General features: G+C 44.9%; 1 protein-coding gene across 3 annotated transcripts in view; it reads left to right on the forward strand.

Annotated features, from left to right (window-relative positions):
* The window catches only part of SULF2 (sulfatase 2), a 286,446-nt gene that overhangs the window by 172,733 nt on the left and 96,792 nt on the right, over positions 1-16,921 (forward strand). Inside the window, exon 1 of one of the 3 annotated variants that reach the window (XM_081011118.1) lies at positions 38-178. The exons of the other annotated variants lie outside the window; for them this stretch is intronic. The gene's annotated coding sequence lies outside the window, so the exon portion shown is untranslated. Of the gene's footprint in view, positions 1-37; positions 179-16,921 lie in introns of those variants that run through there. 3 annotated transcript variants of the gene reach the window in all.

Here is a 16,921-nt window from a genome sequence, read left to right on the forward strand (position 1 = left end):
CGACTTCGGAGCAGACGAAGAGTTCTGCTTGCCGCCGGTGACTCGCCCGGATGGCTCATTCAGACATGCGCGGCGTTCCTCGGAAGCCACGGGCAAGTCACTGCGAAAAAACGGGGATATGCCTTCTTAGCCCCGCCGGAGTACTTTTTAAAAGGCAGTGAGCCTTAAGGCTAGAGAGGTAAAGGGAGCAACACTCCAAGTGAACGACTGCAGACTTCTTTGCCTTTGCAAATGCATCATTTGTCAGACTTCTGAAATGTCAGTTTGTGCATCACTTTGGCTATGGTGCGGACCCCTCCCCACGTTTTTATAAATAACATGAAACAATTTAAAGTGCTTGGTTGTCAGGCTACCGCCTCATTTTCAGGGACTCTCTTAATTTTGGACATCACTGCCCCATAAGGAGCATGATCCCATATTCACAACTGCTAGGCACTGTAGAGACTTCTTAGGATGGAAACCTTATCAGTGCTGGTTGTGTATAAACTTTCTGAGCAGTCAGTTATTTGTAGCGAAGCTGTGCTTTTTTAAAAAGGGGTTAAATTTAAGACTCTGTAAAAGGAAGGTTTTACCTGTGGGTTCTGAGATCTTTGGAACGCATACTGGAAAAATGACGAAGTGTTAACATGAGAATGGCTAGGTTTTCCTGCTCTGCTGAAATGCCAGCTATGGGTTGATGCATTTGGTGTGTAACAGCCAAAGTCATGCAACTTGGGTCTAAGAAACAGTTATGATCGTTTATTTCTGTGAAGGTGCTTCCAGGTAACACTTAAGATTTCTGTCAGCATTATTAAAATACATTCTTGTTAACAAAAAAAAAGGGGGGGTATATAGAGAGTCTATTCGGAAAGAATGTGTTTCTTTACAAGGTTGGATAGTATAGATTCTGATTGCAGTCATTTCTGGTTGCAATGTTCACTGCTTGGAGTATTCAGTGGGGAAGGTATTTCTGATGAAAAGTTAGACATTTGCACAAAAGGTATACTCGCCCCCCAATAGCTCAGCTACGTAAAATTGGACTGCTTGAAAGAACTTCAGCTGTCGTCATTAGCAGTGACTTGAGATTTCGGTCTGTTGTCATACTTTAGAATTAGACTCACCAAATGGGAGGTGGGGGGGAAATCCACTATAGTAGGGTTACAGTGTAAATAAGAAGTTTAGAAATACTCATCTTAACATCTGTTTGTATGCACACAATGAACTGTTAAATGAAATGGTGAAGTGAACTTTCAGTTGATGTAATATGTAGTGTAATATTGGGAAATGTTGGCCAACCCAGCTTCCATTGAGATTCGCAAAGCTACCTTTTGTTTTTCTGGGGCCATGTGCGAAACCAAAGAGCCTCACTCTGAAAACATCTGTATTAGAGTAGAGGTTACTGAGGGGCTGGGGAGGGAGGCAAATGCACAAGCTCCAGCAGAAATTGTAGAACTGGCAATGCATAACTGGCAATATATCAGCATACCTGTTTCATTGGGATGGTTGCTAAGGAATGAATTTGGTGTACGGATTTATTTTCATGATTTTTAAAACCTGACAAATTCTGCATTTTCCGATCAGTTAACGCATCTGGCATAATCAACAGCTGTGCCAAACCCAGCGGGGGCAAGCTGTTGCCTATTGGCCTATATTTGGAGATGTCCTGCTGCCTTGTATTCTGCCTATATTTAGGCTATAGTTTGAGGAGATGTTTCCATGCACCCCAGTACTAATTTTTTTTTACCAAAGAGTTAAATGAGACTTGCCTCCCAGTAAAGATGCTTAGTATTTAAAAACAGGGAAATTCTTTGTTTTTATGCAGTATGTGTGTGAAATGGGTCTTAAAAGGGAATTCAAGATTGATCTTTGCTTTTAGACTTTTTCTAGATCAGCTTTATTACTGAGTCAAAACAATCTCAATATTTGTTTCACGTGGTACTTTGTGCGTATGATGCTATAAAGCATCACAAAATTCACCTTGAGTGCTAACAGTGAAGAAGTGTGAGAGTGAGAAAGAACGTGCTTTCCAAAACTTGAATTTGGGGAGGAACAATAGTAACTCAGATTCAGTTGGATATGTGATTATTTTCTGCTAACATGCTGCTGCTTTTATGCAGTTCTGATCCACCTAACCAATATATTTGACCTGGTCCTCCCAGCTTGATCTTCTATCACATTATTTGTCATGCCTTATTCCTTATCATCTACCTGCCCAGGTATTTTTCCTCCCATTAATGTAAGAGTGCTTCTGGATCAGACCAAAAGTCTTCTAGTTCAGCATCATTTTCCCCCCACAGGGGCAACCCAGATGCCTATGGGAAGCCCATAAGAAGGGCATGGTGGCATTAGCCCCTGCCTTATCATGGAGGTACTATTTAACCACCGTAGCTTGTGGCCATTGATACGTAGATTTATCCTGCATTAATTTGCCAGCTTCCCTGGATGACCCTGGGTTCTAGTTTCATGTTCTTCATAATTTTATACACCTCTGTTACATTGCCCCATATCTTATTTTTATTTGGAACTAAATAGCCCCAGATGTTGTAACCTTTCCTCGCTGAGTTGTTTCAGTTCCTGCTAATTTTGATTGCCCTTTTCTTAGAATTGCAGAATTGTAGACCTGAAAGGGACCATGAGGGTCATCTGGTCCAACCCCCTGCGATGCAGGAATCTTTCACCTAATGTGGGGATCAAATCCACCACCCCTGAGATTAAGAGTCTCATGCGCTACCAACTGAGCTATCCCAGCAGTTGCACGTTCATATACAGTATTTAACTCTTCATCCTTCTGCCTAGGCTTTATTTCTGCTACTAACCCTCCATTAGGCAATCTGAAACATCTCATAACAGATTGCTCATATTCCAGTAACTGCAGTTGTTTTGTCTCTTGGGCAATATGGAAACAGGGCCAGACTTCTTCCAGCAAAGTTGCTAGTACATAGTTGAGAAGCTGAAATGATGGAAGAGGCTGCAACAGCTGTTTGGGGCACTGGGGGTGGAGACATTCTGAAAACAGTTTGGTTTTGTGGAGCAAACACTTGCATTATAAATAAGATTGCATGATACATAATTATAGCAGTGCCAGATATACCCGATCTTGATATTTGGGTATAAACTGAAGGTTGGGGTAGAAGATATTTCAAATATTGCTTTGATTGTGCGTCTATTTGCGTTTTCTTCAATCCTTTGGCGGTATTCTTTCCCACATGTATTACTGCCATTCCCCTCCCCAGTCCTTGTTGCTGTTTCCTGGATTGCTTACATAGGTGGCTCAGGCAAGTCTGACTGGCTATGTCATGTTGTGATGTCATCCCATTTACTACATGATCCCTGATTGGGTTTGTGATGGTTTCACTGCAGGGAACTGAAGTGGAGTGTGCAAGAAAATAGCACTCTGAATGAAAAGGCAAGTGTTTTTTTGCAGGCACTTGTTTTTATTTTATTGCTTAAGTAGGGAGCACTTTGACACTCAAATGGCATCAGTCACCCCCACACCCCAAAAGAGAGTACAATAAGATTACAACTTACACACATTTAACTTGTGCACATTCAGTTTTACATGCTTGACAAAATGATAATAACAATAATAATAATAATAAGAAGAAGAAGAAGAAGAAGAAGAAGAAGTAGTAGTAATAATTAAAAGGGGGCAGGTGTCGGGGGGAGGGGCTTTGGCACCCAATGTGTTTTGACTATACATGTTTTTGGCTTTAGGCGTTTTCCCCCAGAAGGTAACTCCCACATAAATTGCAGGCTTACTGTAGTTTCAGGGCGACCTTTAGAAATGAAGGTTCTTTGCTATGCATAGTACAGAATAATATAATTGACAGGGACTCAGTAAACCCCTAGTCCAGTGGTCTTTGGACTGTTCCTAAAAACACTTGTGTTCCTTGGAAGCTTATTGGGCTTTTTGATGAGAAGATCCACTGTGGATAGCAAAGTTCATGGAAGACAAAAGCTTTCCGCAATTACTGGCCTCTCGTTGCAATGCAGTGGTGATAGTGGGGTATTGGAGATGTTCTAGGTCCATTCTCTGTATTAGCACAGGGCAATGGGGATAGTGGACGCCCCACACTCAGTATCACTCAGATTCCTCAGCAAGAAGAAAGGATTCTGTAAAAGTAGGGAATTTAAATGGATCCAGTCCAGTTGTCTGTTCCTAAAGAGTCATTGACATACCAAACTCCTCCTAAAAACATATAAATGCTGTTTCTACATTGGTTGATTTGTTTGTTGATCTTCTATCCTGTCCTTCTGCTGCAAAGTGAGCATATAATGGCCAGCAACATATAATAATACAACTATCTAAAACAATGATTTCTTGTGTTCAGTTTGGGTCTACTTCCCTTCAGTTTAAATAATAATAATAATAATAATAATAATAATAATAATATTATACCCCGCCCATCTGGCTGGGTTTCCCCAGCCACTCTGGGCGGCTTCCAACAAAACACTAAAATACAATAACCTATTAAACATTAAAAGCTTCCCTAAACAGGGCTGCCTTTAGATGTCTTCTAAAAGTTTGGTAGTTATTTTTCTTGAGCCTTTTGGCCTAGGATTTGTCATCTGAACACAGATGTGTTCTAGCTGTTTTCTGTTTTCTTTTTCTTCTGTGAGCTGGACAAACAATTGCATCTAGTTCAAGCCTATGGTGCTGTTTCACTCTGCATAAAACTCTTTCCAGAAAGAGGCCATAGGTTCCCAAACCACCCATCTTTACTACATTACAGCAACTTTCAAACTGGGCTCAGTCCATTCTGTCTTCCAATGGGACTTGTATGTTAACTGTGGATAATCAAGCTTGTATCCTTAATTTGCAAGAGGCTGTGGGTCTTGCTTTATTCTCATAAAATGGAGCAGATTATTGTTTTCCCTTGGACAATATAAGCCTGGTCTGTGGAAACCTTCAGGCCACAGGATGCTGAGCATCCTGTTCACTTATTGCACTATATTAAATGTGAAGAGAAGTTGCTATTCATTCTGTTTGGGTATTTCCTTGGCTTCTTTCTATATAATGGCCAATAGAGAAATGCAATGAAAATTCAGAGAAACAACCAGCGTTCACAGCAGATATGGGGAGCCTGTGATACACACACCCAATGTTGTGGGACTCCAACTCCCACCAGCTTTCACCAGCATGGCTAATGATGAGGGATAATGGGAGTTGGAGTCCAGCAACTCTTGGAGGTTCACAAGTTTCCATTCCCTAGTTTATGGAATCAAATTGAGAATGTGGTTCAAGTGGGTAAATGCTGAACTTGGCATTGTCACACAGTTCCTGCATAATGATGTCCAGCTTGCGGCATAAACCACAATTAACCATGCCATACACTGATGCTGCTGTTTCTGCTGACTTTAGACTACATGGCATGCATAAGAACTAGTCATAGTCTATTATGAATTGGGCTTTTCAACTGTCTTGCCAAAGTTTCATTGTCTGTAGTTGATTTTTGTGCATTTCCACCTCTGCACACATCACAGGGCAACTCCTACGAGGCTGGTGATGGTCATTGTCAATTGGTGTACCAGAAACAGGTCAGACTTTGACGCAATAAATGTGAATTGAGTAGGCAAGTTGAACATATAATGGAGCAATTATGCAACCATGTTGCCACTTGCCAAGGGCTGTATAGATCTGATCAGCTCACATTATATTATTATTATTATTATTATTACTACTACTACTACTACTACTACTATTAAAAATGGTATACCGCCGTTCATCTGTAGATCTTGGGACAGCTCACATTCTCAGCATGCCAGTTTAGTAGTGTGAATTAGCCCATGGTCTTCTGACTTGACATGCCACTGTTTTTGTCAATTCAATAATACATGGGGGGGGGGAATCTGTACTATATAATTCTGTGCTGAATAGTACTTCAGCTCTAGAATGACATCTTGACCACTCTGAATGTGGAAACATCTTCCAGTGTCATGTTTATGAGAGGTTTGAAGCTGTTAATTAGATTTTACAACCAACATGGAGTTGACAGTTGCCTGCCTCTGTCAAATTCAAAGAAATATTTCAGGAGCAAATAGGTTATTTCATTAAAAAAACCACCGTAAGTTTTCTTGCCTAGTTATTACAACCAAAACACATTTTGATTGCAGGCTTTTAGTTGGTTGTAAAGGATACTTAGAGAGTACTTATTTTGATAATGACAGTGATGCAATGTGTGAAAATAGTTTAAACATCTGTGTAGGGAAGGTAAGCAGAAAAGTAATTATTTTGGTAAAAGATGTTTGAAAGCAAGCATGCTGCTTTATGCTTTTGCAAATAACTGTAATTTAACAGCTGTAAATACACATAAGAAACTGTAAGTTAAAACCATTTGAGTAATACCTATGTTTGCTTCTCTTGGTCTCGAACAAGAAATTCTACAGACAGGCATTTTATCAAAACCGTGAGAGCTGTCTCAACAAGCTCACAATTTAATTTTAAATTCAGCAAAAGTGTACAGCAAAGTACGATAGTGATGATGGGTTGAAGGAAGAAAAATGATCTGGCAACTGGGGTTGCATAACATAATGGGGACTCAATATTTTGTTTGGAAGAATAATCAGGACAAACCTGCTTCCCAGGAAATGTTTGAGGGGGAAAGAAGTGTGGTCAAAAACAACAATGATGGAGAGGCTGAAACTTTAACTCAGTAGTTGGTAAGAAATGTCATTCAAAGAAGCAGCCAGCTACTTGAGAGCTAAAAGAGAAAGTAATTCCTCTTTGTACTCACCAAGGGTATATTAATCATGCAGATGCACTCAGTTGCAAATTCTATAAAGAAAAAGGTTGATTTATACCCTAAATTCCCTAGGTGGGTATCACGTCTCAATAAGAAATAGTGCCAACGAACTCCATGAACCTGACATGGTAACTTTTTGCTTTCCATAGCATAGATATGTGTTGTCTGTAAAGTCTTATTGGATGGTGTCCAATCAAATTCCATAACAGAAGTGATATGCATGCAGGCAATACTTCTGAAGCAGCCATGACTCATTGGGAAAGTCCAGAAAGCATTTTCAAAGAGGAAATTCTCTGCTGTTTTCAGTTCACTCGTCACAGTGCATATTTGAAAAAATTATCAGTCTCCTGCCGGGCCATATGTGACAGGCTCCTGAGACTCAAGCCTGGAGCAAGTTCTGAACATGGGACATGAAGGAATCAAGGCTAGGATTTTAAAAAAGAAAGAAGAATTATTAGGAGAAGGCCAACAGAGCAACAAGGGATCTTCTTGACAGCAACAGGACAAAACAGGTCATGTGATACTTCTGGTAAGCTGTTCTGAGAGCCTAGGGGGTGCTAAAGGCAGAGTATAAGTGACTTAAATAAATTAATGAATACTTCCTGCCACCCACAAAAGCTTTTCCTGCTTAGCTTAGCCCTAATCTCTGGTTTGAGCAGCACAGGAAACTGCTGGTATGTTTTGTGAAAACTGGCCTCATCTAATTGTGTTTTCCAGCACCTCGCCAGGTGCCAGATGAAAACATTTTGAGGCCAACTTGTTGTGTTTCCTTGGACTGCTAATATACATTCTGAATTGTCAAATGGAAATGGAAAACTGCTACCTGGAATTGCCCTTAAAGACTGCATCAAAGGCTGTATCCACATACATGATGAAGCCTGAGGTGTTGAGTACCTACTAGGAGAAAAGTGAAACAGAATAATAAGGCTACATTCATTAAACAGGAGAGGATACCAACCTCTTATTCTGGTTTTGGGGGATGTGAGGGAGGGGGAACGCATAGCCATAGACTTGCCAGGGAGTCCTATCTAGCGTGTTGCAGAGGCGGTAACTTTTGCTCCCTTTCCAGTATACAGTGCAAATCAGCTGGCTAGTAACTTACAATCAAGTCACTGTGAAGATCGGGAAACATAGGTGTGTGCCCAAACCTCATATCTCCCAGCTGTTGGCCTTCTCTTGAAGTGCAGATGACTACAAACCCTGTCCATTTGAGCTTGAACCATTCAGTAGGGTTATAGCTACTGGTTAAATCCTTGCTGTTGCCCAGGTGCTCTTAATACCTGGGTATGATGTGTTGGCAGCCACTGGAATATTTTTCAGTCTAGGCTGGAGGCCAGGAATTCCCCTCTCCAGTTACCGCTACATCCAACGTCTCTGGAGTGCTTCACAGCTCATAGCTCTCCCAATGTCTCTTGCCTCCCAAACTCACAGGACCCTGGCTGACCCTGGCTGCTTTTGAGGACTGCACCCATTATAGGGACTGGTCGCCATGCCACAAGATCATCTTGGGGCACCCAAGGGGCAAAATCATTGTGTGTGGGGGTGGGGTTCTTTTGCTCAATTTAGCAGGAGCCAGTTTCCCTTCAGGCTTCTCTTGTGGATGCAGACAAGCCTCAAGCTGCTCCTGTGTGTTCTCCACACAGGAAAACACCATCTTTCCCACAGGTGCTGGCTTCTCCTCCACTTCCTTCTGCTCCCCCTTTTCCACAGCAGGCTCCCAGGGAGCAGAGAAATCAATCAACAGCAGCTCTTGCATGCTCACGGGCACCTCCAATTCCTCCTTTTCCACAGCAGGCTCGTAGGGAGTAGAGAAGTCAATTAGCAGCAGCTCCTCTGCTCCATCCAGAGTGCGTGTGCACGCACACACACACGCACACACACACACAAACAAACAAACAAACACATGCCTTCAGCTACAGATTGCATCTCTTCACAGTCCAAGCCGCTTAGCTGCCCATCCACACTCTGGATCTCTCTCTTTCCTTTTAGGTCAGGGGTCGGCAAACTAAGGTCCGCGGGCTGGATCAGGCCCAATTGCCTTCAGGATTTGGCCTGCGGACTGTCTGTGGATCGGCGTGGGGATTCTGTACATTCGGGTGGCACCATTCCCCCCCCTGCACAATTCCATTCCCCCCCTCTCCCTCACACACACCGCGGTGGCAGCGCCTCCTCCCTCCCTCCTCTTAGCTTCTCCCCACCCTGCCTAGAGGAGGAAGGGGGCTGGGCTGGGCTGGGCTGAGCTGGCTAAGCGTCATTTTAAGCAGCCCCTATCTGGAGCCAGCCCTTTTGCACAGCTCATCTTCCCGCTACCCCCACCACCACCCTGGTGCTCCTGTGAGCCAGAGAGCGGAGCGGACGAGCTCCCTCTGCCTACCCACGAGAAGCAGTGGTGGCGGCAGCAGCCCTTGAGAAGGTAAGCGCTGGGGCTGGGGAGGAGGACTACTTGCCCCCCTCACCTCTTCTTCCAGCTCCCCCCTCCTGGTGCCGCTTCTCCAGCCCACCACAAGGTCTGAGGGACGGTGGACTGGCCTGCGGCTAAAACTTTTTGCCGACGCCTGTTTTAGGTGCTATTCAGCTCAGCTCCTAGGTCACTTTTAACCCCTTGTGGCATCTCATCAGGCAAGGCTGTCACATCACATGGAGTCACACTTTTCTCTCCATGCAGACTTCTCATGCACTCTGCATGCAGCTGCTTCATTTCATTGAACAACTGGTTCTGCTGCTCCATCCACTGCTCAAACAGTTGGCCTCGCTGCAGGGTTATTTTGCCAAACATCTGGCTTTGCCGTCCCATCTGTTGCTGGAGTTGCTGCTGGAGCATCAACTTGAAATGCTCCATGAATGCCTTTCCTCCCTCCATCATGAATCCAGGCTCACCTTGTCCACAGGGGTTTCCTCCAGGAAACACAAATCCTACTTTTAACACCAGTGGTACCTGCCATCCCAATCTCTGAGCATTCTTTGAGATTCCAGGTGTTTCCTGGTGTCTGTGTTTCCTTTTGGAAATGAGGCACAGTGGAGACTGTGGTGTCTTGATGATATAAGGTTTATTTACACATATAGACAATCAGAGCCTACAATGGAGGGTCTCACAGTATTAACACCCCAAAAGGGTCTTGTTTCTCTCATAGCTGCAGCCTTGGATCAAAACAGAAATCAGCCATGGCTCTCTGACCCTCTGATTCAGCCTTTTACAGCCTGCAACATCACTGCCAAAACCTCATCCTAAACTCAGCTCTAAAATTCTACCTCAAAACTCTCCTTTGTCTTTCAAACTAACTGAGTTGAGGGAGGGACCCTTCCCATTTTCCATCTGGCAGAACATCCCCTCTCTCTGACTTTGCTGATGGCCCATTACCTTTACCCATGTCTGGTAGCCCATTTTAACATTCCAAGCATGCATTAAATTCTAAGACCTATTAGGAATTTAGAGCAATCTGGCACCCTAGCACCCACAACACTATGTTGGTGTGGATGAGGCCTTATTAGTTAAGACAGCAGCCTGAAAGCAGCAACATTCCTTCCTTGTGATGTCTTTCAGTTACAGGAAAGCTAGTAGTGACGTTAAACAGTAAAAATAAATAAATCAGAAGCAGCAGTCAAGTGCACTACCTGGGATGAGGTGCAGTTGTACTAGCTGTTCTTGTAATGTTCTTGTGAAAACAGCTGGTATGGCTGTCTGCACAACGAGACCAGAAGCTCTCCCCACCCCCTTCTGAATTTAGCCACGCTCTAGCAATTTTATTTTTCATTAACATTGAACTACTGTTCTACTATCACCCCTTAAATTAAATCTAAGGTTGTACAGACACTGGTGTCATTGAATTATCAACCCCCCCCCAAGGGAACCTGCTCAAGGTAAGTGATGTTTCTCTTACTGCCCTGTCACATCACAGGTCCTTCCTATGTGCTCATGCCAGAAAGACATGGCAGCAGAATCGTATGCCTGTTTACTCAGAAGTAAGCCTCTCCTTGTTCACTGTGGTTAAGAGATATGCAGCTCCCAGTTCACTATTGCAATTCAGTTTTGCTATTGCTGCTGCAGGTGTAAGAAAAATTGGTCATAATTTCTCATACCAATAGCTTTGTCACAGCTTCAGAACCCTTTTAATCAAGGCTTATCAGTGCAAAAGGAATCTGTAGCAAAGATGTGCAGATATATTTACTTAGAAATGACCTACCAAGAAAAGGTGAGAGCTTCTTGTTATTGCTTTATGAACATAATGCTAACTTAATTTCACAAAGCAAAGATTGCTGTGCTATGGTTTTCCCCCCTTCTGCTCAGCCACTTCTGGTCTTCAGAAAAAAACAGATTCCCATTGTGTCACTTTTAATTGATTCCCATCGCATTAGATCTTGTTGTCAGCCTTTATAAAGACAGTGTGCAAGGAATTTTATCAAAAATTGACTCATTGAACTGATGAAATAATTGGAACTTGATATGCCCAGTGCAGCTTCTTTATAATTTTACCTTCCATTATAATAAGAAAAATCCTCTGGGTCAGATGACTACGAATTATAATTATTGCATTCGCCTAAGTCTTAAAAGCATGAGAACTGCTAAAAGTAATAAGTGAATCTCCATAAGAATGAATTTGCTTTGGATCATATCCAAGCTGTCTTTTATTTATAGAACAGCTTTTATTCCCCATTTCTGCTCTAGAAAGGAGTTGCTGGTTATATACAACCACAAAAATAAAAACAGGAGCAACTCATCATTAGAACCATCAGCAAAACAAAGCAAGACTAAAAGCAGCATCAAAACGCCCAAAAGGCATCAAGAGCACAGAAAGCCAGAGCTAACAATAGATAAGATTAAGCAACAACAGGATCAAAAGGTTGTTTAAGAAGAAATGTCTTCAAAGGCTGGCAGAATGCAAATAGAAACAAAGTCAACCGAACTTCTTGAGGCATAGAGTTCTACCTATGGGGCGCTGCCACAGAAAAAGCCCCCTTGCATACTGCCACCAATTTTGCCCTAGAGGACAGTGGCACACGTGAGATCCATCTAGTTCAGCTTTTGGCTTTCAAGTATCTGGAGTTACTTGGGATTGAGCCTGTGGCCTTCTGCACACAAAGTTTATGCTCTTCCACTAAGCTACAATTTCTTTTTTTATATATATAATTTTTTATTAGTTTTACAAAAATTTTAAGACAATACAAACATATAAAAAGACATACAAACACGTATAGTTTCATGACCTTTTTTTCATAAACCTTCTTTCTCGGACTCCCCCATACCTCCCCTTTCTGCATCCCAATGTCCAAAGTTTTCCAGCAACTTCTAAATAGTTCTGTCAAACATATGTCTTCTTAATCTTCCCTTCAGTCTAATCTTATATCGCTGTAACCCTTTCTTTCTCAAAACCTCGACATTCTAACATTCATCAAGTTTATAATAGTCCTTAAGATAGATTTTAAATTTCTTCCATTCTTCTTCCGCCGTCTCCTTCCCCTGGTCGCGGACTCTGCCAGTCATCTCAGCCAGTGTCATATAGTCCATCACTTTCATCTGCCATTCTTCCAGAGTGGGTAAATCTTGTGTCTTCCAATACTTTGCGATGAGTATTCTTGCTGCTTTCGTAGCATACATAAAAAAGATTCTATCTTTCTTTGACACCAATTGGCCGACAATGCCCAAGAGAAAGGCTTCTGGTTTCTTCGGGAAAGTACATTTAAGTGCCTTTTTCATTTCATTATATATCATTTCCCAGAAAGCCTTAATCTTCGGGCACGTCCACCAAAGGTGATAGAAAGTACCTTCAGTTTCTTTACACTTCCAACACTTATTATCAGGCAAATGATAAATTTTTGCTAGCTTGACTGGGGTCATGTACCACCTGTAGATCATTTTCATAATATTTTCCTTTAAGGCATTACATGCCGTAAATTTTATACCGGTGTTCCACAACCATTCCCAGTCAGCAAACATAATGTTATGACCAATGTCCTGTGCCCACTTAATCATAGCCGATTTAACTGTTTCATCTTGTGTATTCCATTTCAGCAGCAAATTATACATTCTTGATAAATTCTTGGTATTGGGTTCTAACAATTCAGTTTCTAATTTTGATTTCTCCACCTGGAAGCCAATTTCCCTATCTTGTTTGTAGACCTCTGTCAGGGAACTGCCATCGGAAGGAAGGGAAGTGAAAGGGCTCACACAGGTTGGGAGAGACTCAGCAGCTGAAGAGGGAACCAGTAGGGGGAGAGGAGCTGAGCTGAGGGAAAGTGAGCTGGAGGGATGGCTCAGAGACACTTCCAGCGAAAACAGTGGGGAGGTTTCAGGACCTCCTGTAGGGACACCCACTCCTCGCCGGAAACTGTCACGCAGAGAGTCCAGAAGACGTGTTTCCGTTAAGGAGCTTTTATGTTGGAAGCGATTCCGAAAGCAACCACTGTCGGAATCTGCCAGCGACTGACGGAGCCATGTTTAAGGGGCTCCGTTACAGACAGAGGTTTGCAAACTTGACCAAACTCTGAGGGACTTGGATTTTACACACAAGCAGCTCATCGTCCCATCACAGCATTCCGACAGTCTCCGTGAGCAGCTTGTGCAGGAGAAGGCATCATGAGCAACCCAGCCGGAACCGGAGAAGCAGGAGCTGGAGCGGGTCCAAGCCTGGAAGAAAGGTACCGGGTGTTGGAGGTCCAGCTAGCGCTGCAGACAGCGAGGCTTGAGGAGAGGAGGGCTCAGGATGCAGACAAAAAGGGGAAAGACACCCAGCTCGTCAGAAAGGTACCAGGATTGGTGCAGAAGTTTGGGGGGGAGCCCAAAGACTATCATGGCTTTCGGACAGAGATGCAATATGCCCTCAATCTGCAGTTTGATGAATTCCCTGACGAGGAATCACGAGTGGCTTTCGTGATTGGGCATCTTGAAAAGGGGGCGAGAGACTGGGTTAGACCCCTGATGGCAGCGAATAGTGACGTCCTAAAGGACACGATGAAGTTCTTTCGCGCCATGGATCTGATGTTTTCCAGCGATATTGAACAGGGAGTGGTGCGCAGACAGTTAATGGCTTGCAAACAGGGGAGCCGATCTGTCCGTGAGTACTGGACTGAGTTCACCATGTTGATCCATAAATTGGGGTGGGATCTATCGGCGGAACCCATTCAAATGCTCTTTGAAGAAGGGCTTTCTTCGGCTGTGAAAGACGAACTTTCCCGGGCGCCCAGGGCGGAGTCTATGGACCAGCTGACCAAATCAGCGCTGACCATAGGAGCGCGCCAGGAGGCGAGAGCATTGGAGAGGCGGGAAGGGAAGGGGGAACGTTGGAAGGAGTTCCGCATTCCAGACATTCCAGAGCCAACTTTCCCGCCGGCAGAGCCGATGGAAATCGGAACAGCGCGCGCGCGCGCGCAGTTTCAAAGCCCAGTGAGGGGGGAAAGAAGGAGGGAAAAGGCGCCCGGAAATGCTATCTCTGCCAACAGCCAGGTCACTTTGCCAGAGTCTGCCCCCAGAGGAAGGAATGGCAAGGGATGGTAGGAGCTGTGGAGGGAAGAGAGGAAGAAATACCGGAGCAAGTAAAAGCCAACGCCTGGCTGCCACCGTCGGGGCACAGCAGCCAGGCCAAAGAGCAGTGAAAGTGCCCACGCCAGAACCTCCTAAACCCGCCCTAGTGATAGAAGTGGCGCTAGAGCTGCCAAACGGACACCCTCTAAAGATAAAGGCACTGTTGGACTCAGGCAGCTCCTGCAATTTCATGAGCAAAGAGTTTGCAGCTGAACACCAGATACAGACGATCCCTTTAAGCAACCCCCTGCAGGTGACCACGATCGATGGCAGGGAGCTGTTGGGAGGAGAAGTCAGCTTGCAGACCGTCCCAATGATAATGAAGGTGGCAAGGCACACCGAACTGATAGCGTTTAATGTGGCCACCTTGGGAGGAGCTCCCATTATATTGGGGATGAGCTGGCTAGCGTTACATGATCCGCTGGTGGGCTGGCATCAGAGAGTGGTTTCTTTTGGTTCAGCACATTGCTTAGAACACTGCAAAGAGGGAAAGGGTTTGGCAGGGGCCCAAGCCACCCTAGCAGGGACTGAAGTAACGGAGAACGTGAAGGTACCACGACAATACGCAGATCTCCGCGACGTCTTCAGCGAAAGGGAAGCTGACCAACTACCTCCGCATAGACCCTTTGACTGTCAAATCAATTTACTCCCTGGGGCACAGCTCCCTGTAGGCAAGCTGTACGCCATGTCAGACAGAGAGATGCAGGAGCTAAGAGAGTTCATTGACAAGAACCTGAAGAGAGGGTTCATCAGAGAGTCCAGGGCGGTGGGGGGCAGCCCAGTGTTTTTTGTGGATAAAAAAAACACGAACAAGCCGAGGCTGGTGTGTGACTTCAGGGCCTTAAATGCAGTGTCAGAACCAGTGGCTTTCCCTATGCCCAGGATTGACGACATTTTGACAAGGGTGCGGAAGGGAAAGATTTTCACAAAGCTGGACCTAAGGGGGGCGTACAACCTGATACGAATAAGGAAGGGGGATGAATGGAAAACCACCATGTTCACCCCTTTAGGGGCATTTGAATATTTAGTTATGCCCTTCGGCCTACAAGCAGGCTCCGCATGCTTTCAATCGTTTATGAACCACGTCCTGGGGCCTTTGCTTTACAAGAATTGTGTGGCCTTCTTAGACGACGTGTTGGTGTATTCTGAGAATGAGGAGCAGCATGTGAGAGACGTCAGAGAAGTGTTGAGCAGGCTGCAAGCCAACCAGCTGTGGGTGAAACTGGAGAAGTGTCAGTTTCATACCAAGGAGGTGGAATTCCTGGGGTATCGCCTGTCAGACAAGGGATTGGCCATGGATCCCGGCAAGGTCCAGGCGGTGCTGGAATGGAAAACACCCAAAACAAGGAAGGATGTGCAGAGGTTCCTAGGATTTGGGAACTTCTATCGTAAGTTCATCCGAAACTTTGCCCACCTGACGGCGCCCATTACGGACTGTCTCAGCAGTAAGAAGAAGTTCGTTTGGACTGAGGAGGCGGAGCGAGCATTTGAGGAACTAAAAAGGGCCTTCGCCTCGGAACAACAACTCCTGCATGTGGATTTACAAAAACCGATGAGAGTGGAAACTGACGCATCAGACAGAGCGATTGGGGCGGTGCTTCTGCAGCCAGGGAAGGAGGAGTCAGAGTGGAGACCGTATGCCTTTTTTTCGCGAAAGCTGAACAAATCCGAGAGGAACTACACGGTGTATGACCGAGAACTACTAGCCATTCATGAGGCGTTCCGGAGATGGAGGCACCTGCTAATTGGCGCACAACATAAGGTGCAAGTGTGCACTGACCACAAGAACCTAGAGTATTGGAGGACGGCACGAGTGCTCAACCAACGGCAAGTGAGATGGGCCCAGGAGTTCTCCAAATTTAACTTTGAGATTTGTTACGTGCCAGGCCCAGAGAACATTAGGGCGGACGCTCTCTCACGCAAACCTGAATATTTGGAGGGGGAGGGAGCACCCGAAGAGAGACATGTCATTCCAGAGGACCGCTGGGTGTGTGGGGCGGCATTGGTGGGACAAAGAGAACTGGTAGAGGAAACAGAGAATGATGAATACGCCCAGAATAAGCTCAGAGGTCTTAGGGGTGAGGGAGAGGAACCAGGGGGTTTTGAGGAAAGAAATGGAGCTTTGTATTACAAAGGGGCACTGTATATCCCTGAAGGAGACTTAAGGGGGAGGGTACTCAAGCAGTTGCACGACAGCCCCACGGCGGGGCATTTTGGACAACACAAAACCATGTGGTTGGTCACCAGGGAATTTTGGTGGCCTAAGGTGAGGGAAGATGTACGGGAGTATGTAAGAGGGTGTGAGCAATGCCAGCGAGCCAAAGGGGAGAGGCGGGCACCGGCGGGGCTATTAGAACCCTTACCAACCCCAGAACGACCTTGGGAGGCAGTGTCGATAGATTTTATGACTGATCTGCCGAAGTCCAAGGGGAAAACAGCCATCATGGTGGTGGTAGACCTACTAACAAAGATGTGCCACTTTGTAGCCTGCTCGCATGCAGTCACGGCGGAAGAGACAGCGAAGTTATTTGTAGAACACATTTTTAGGTTGCACGGGGTGCCATTGAGGGTGGTCTCAGACCGAGGAAAACAATTTACTTCCAGGTTCTGGAGGAAGCTCATGAGCTTACTGCAGGTGGAGGTCAACTTTTCGACTGCCCGGCACCCTGAAACCAACGGGCAG

This window comes from Podarcis pityusensis, assembly GCF_964106645.2.
Source record: "Podarcis pityusensis genome assembly, chromosome: 6".
Taxonomy (NCBI): Eukaryota; Metazoa; Chordata; class Lepidosauria; order Squamata; family Lacertidae; genus Podarcis; species Podarcis pityusensis.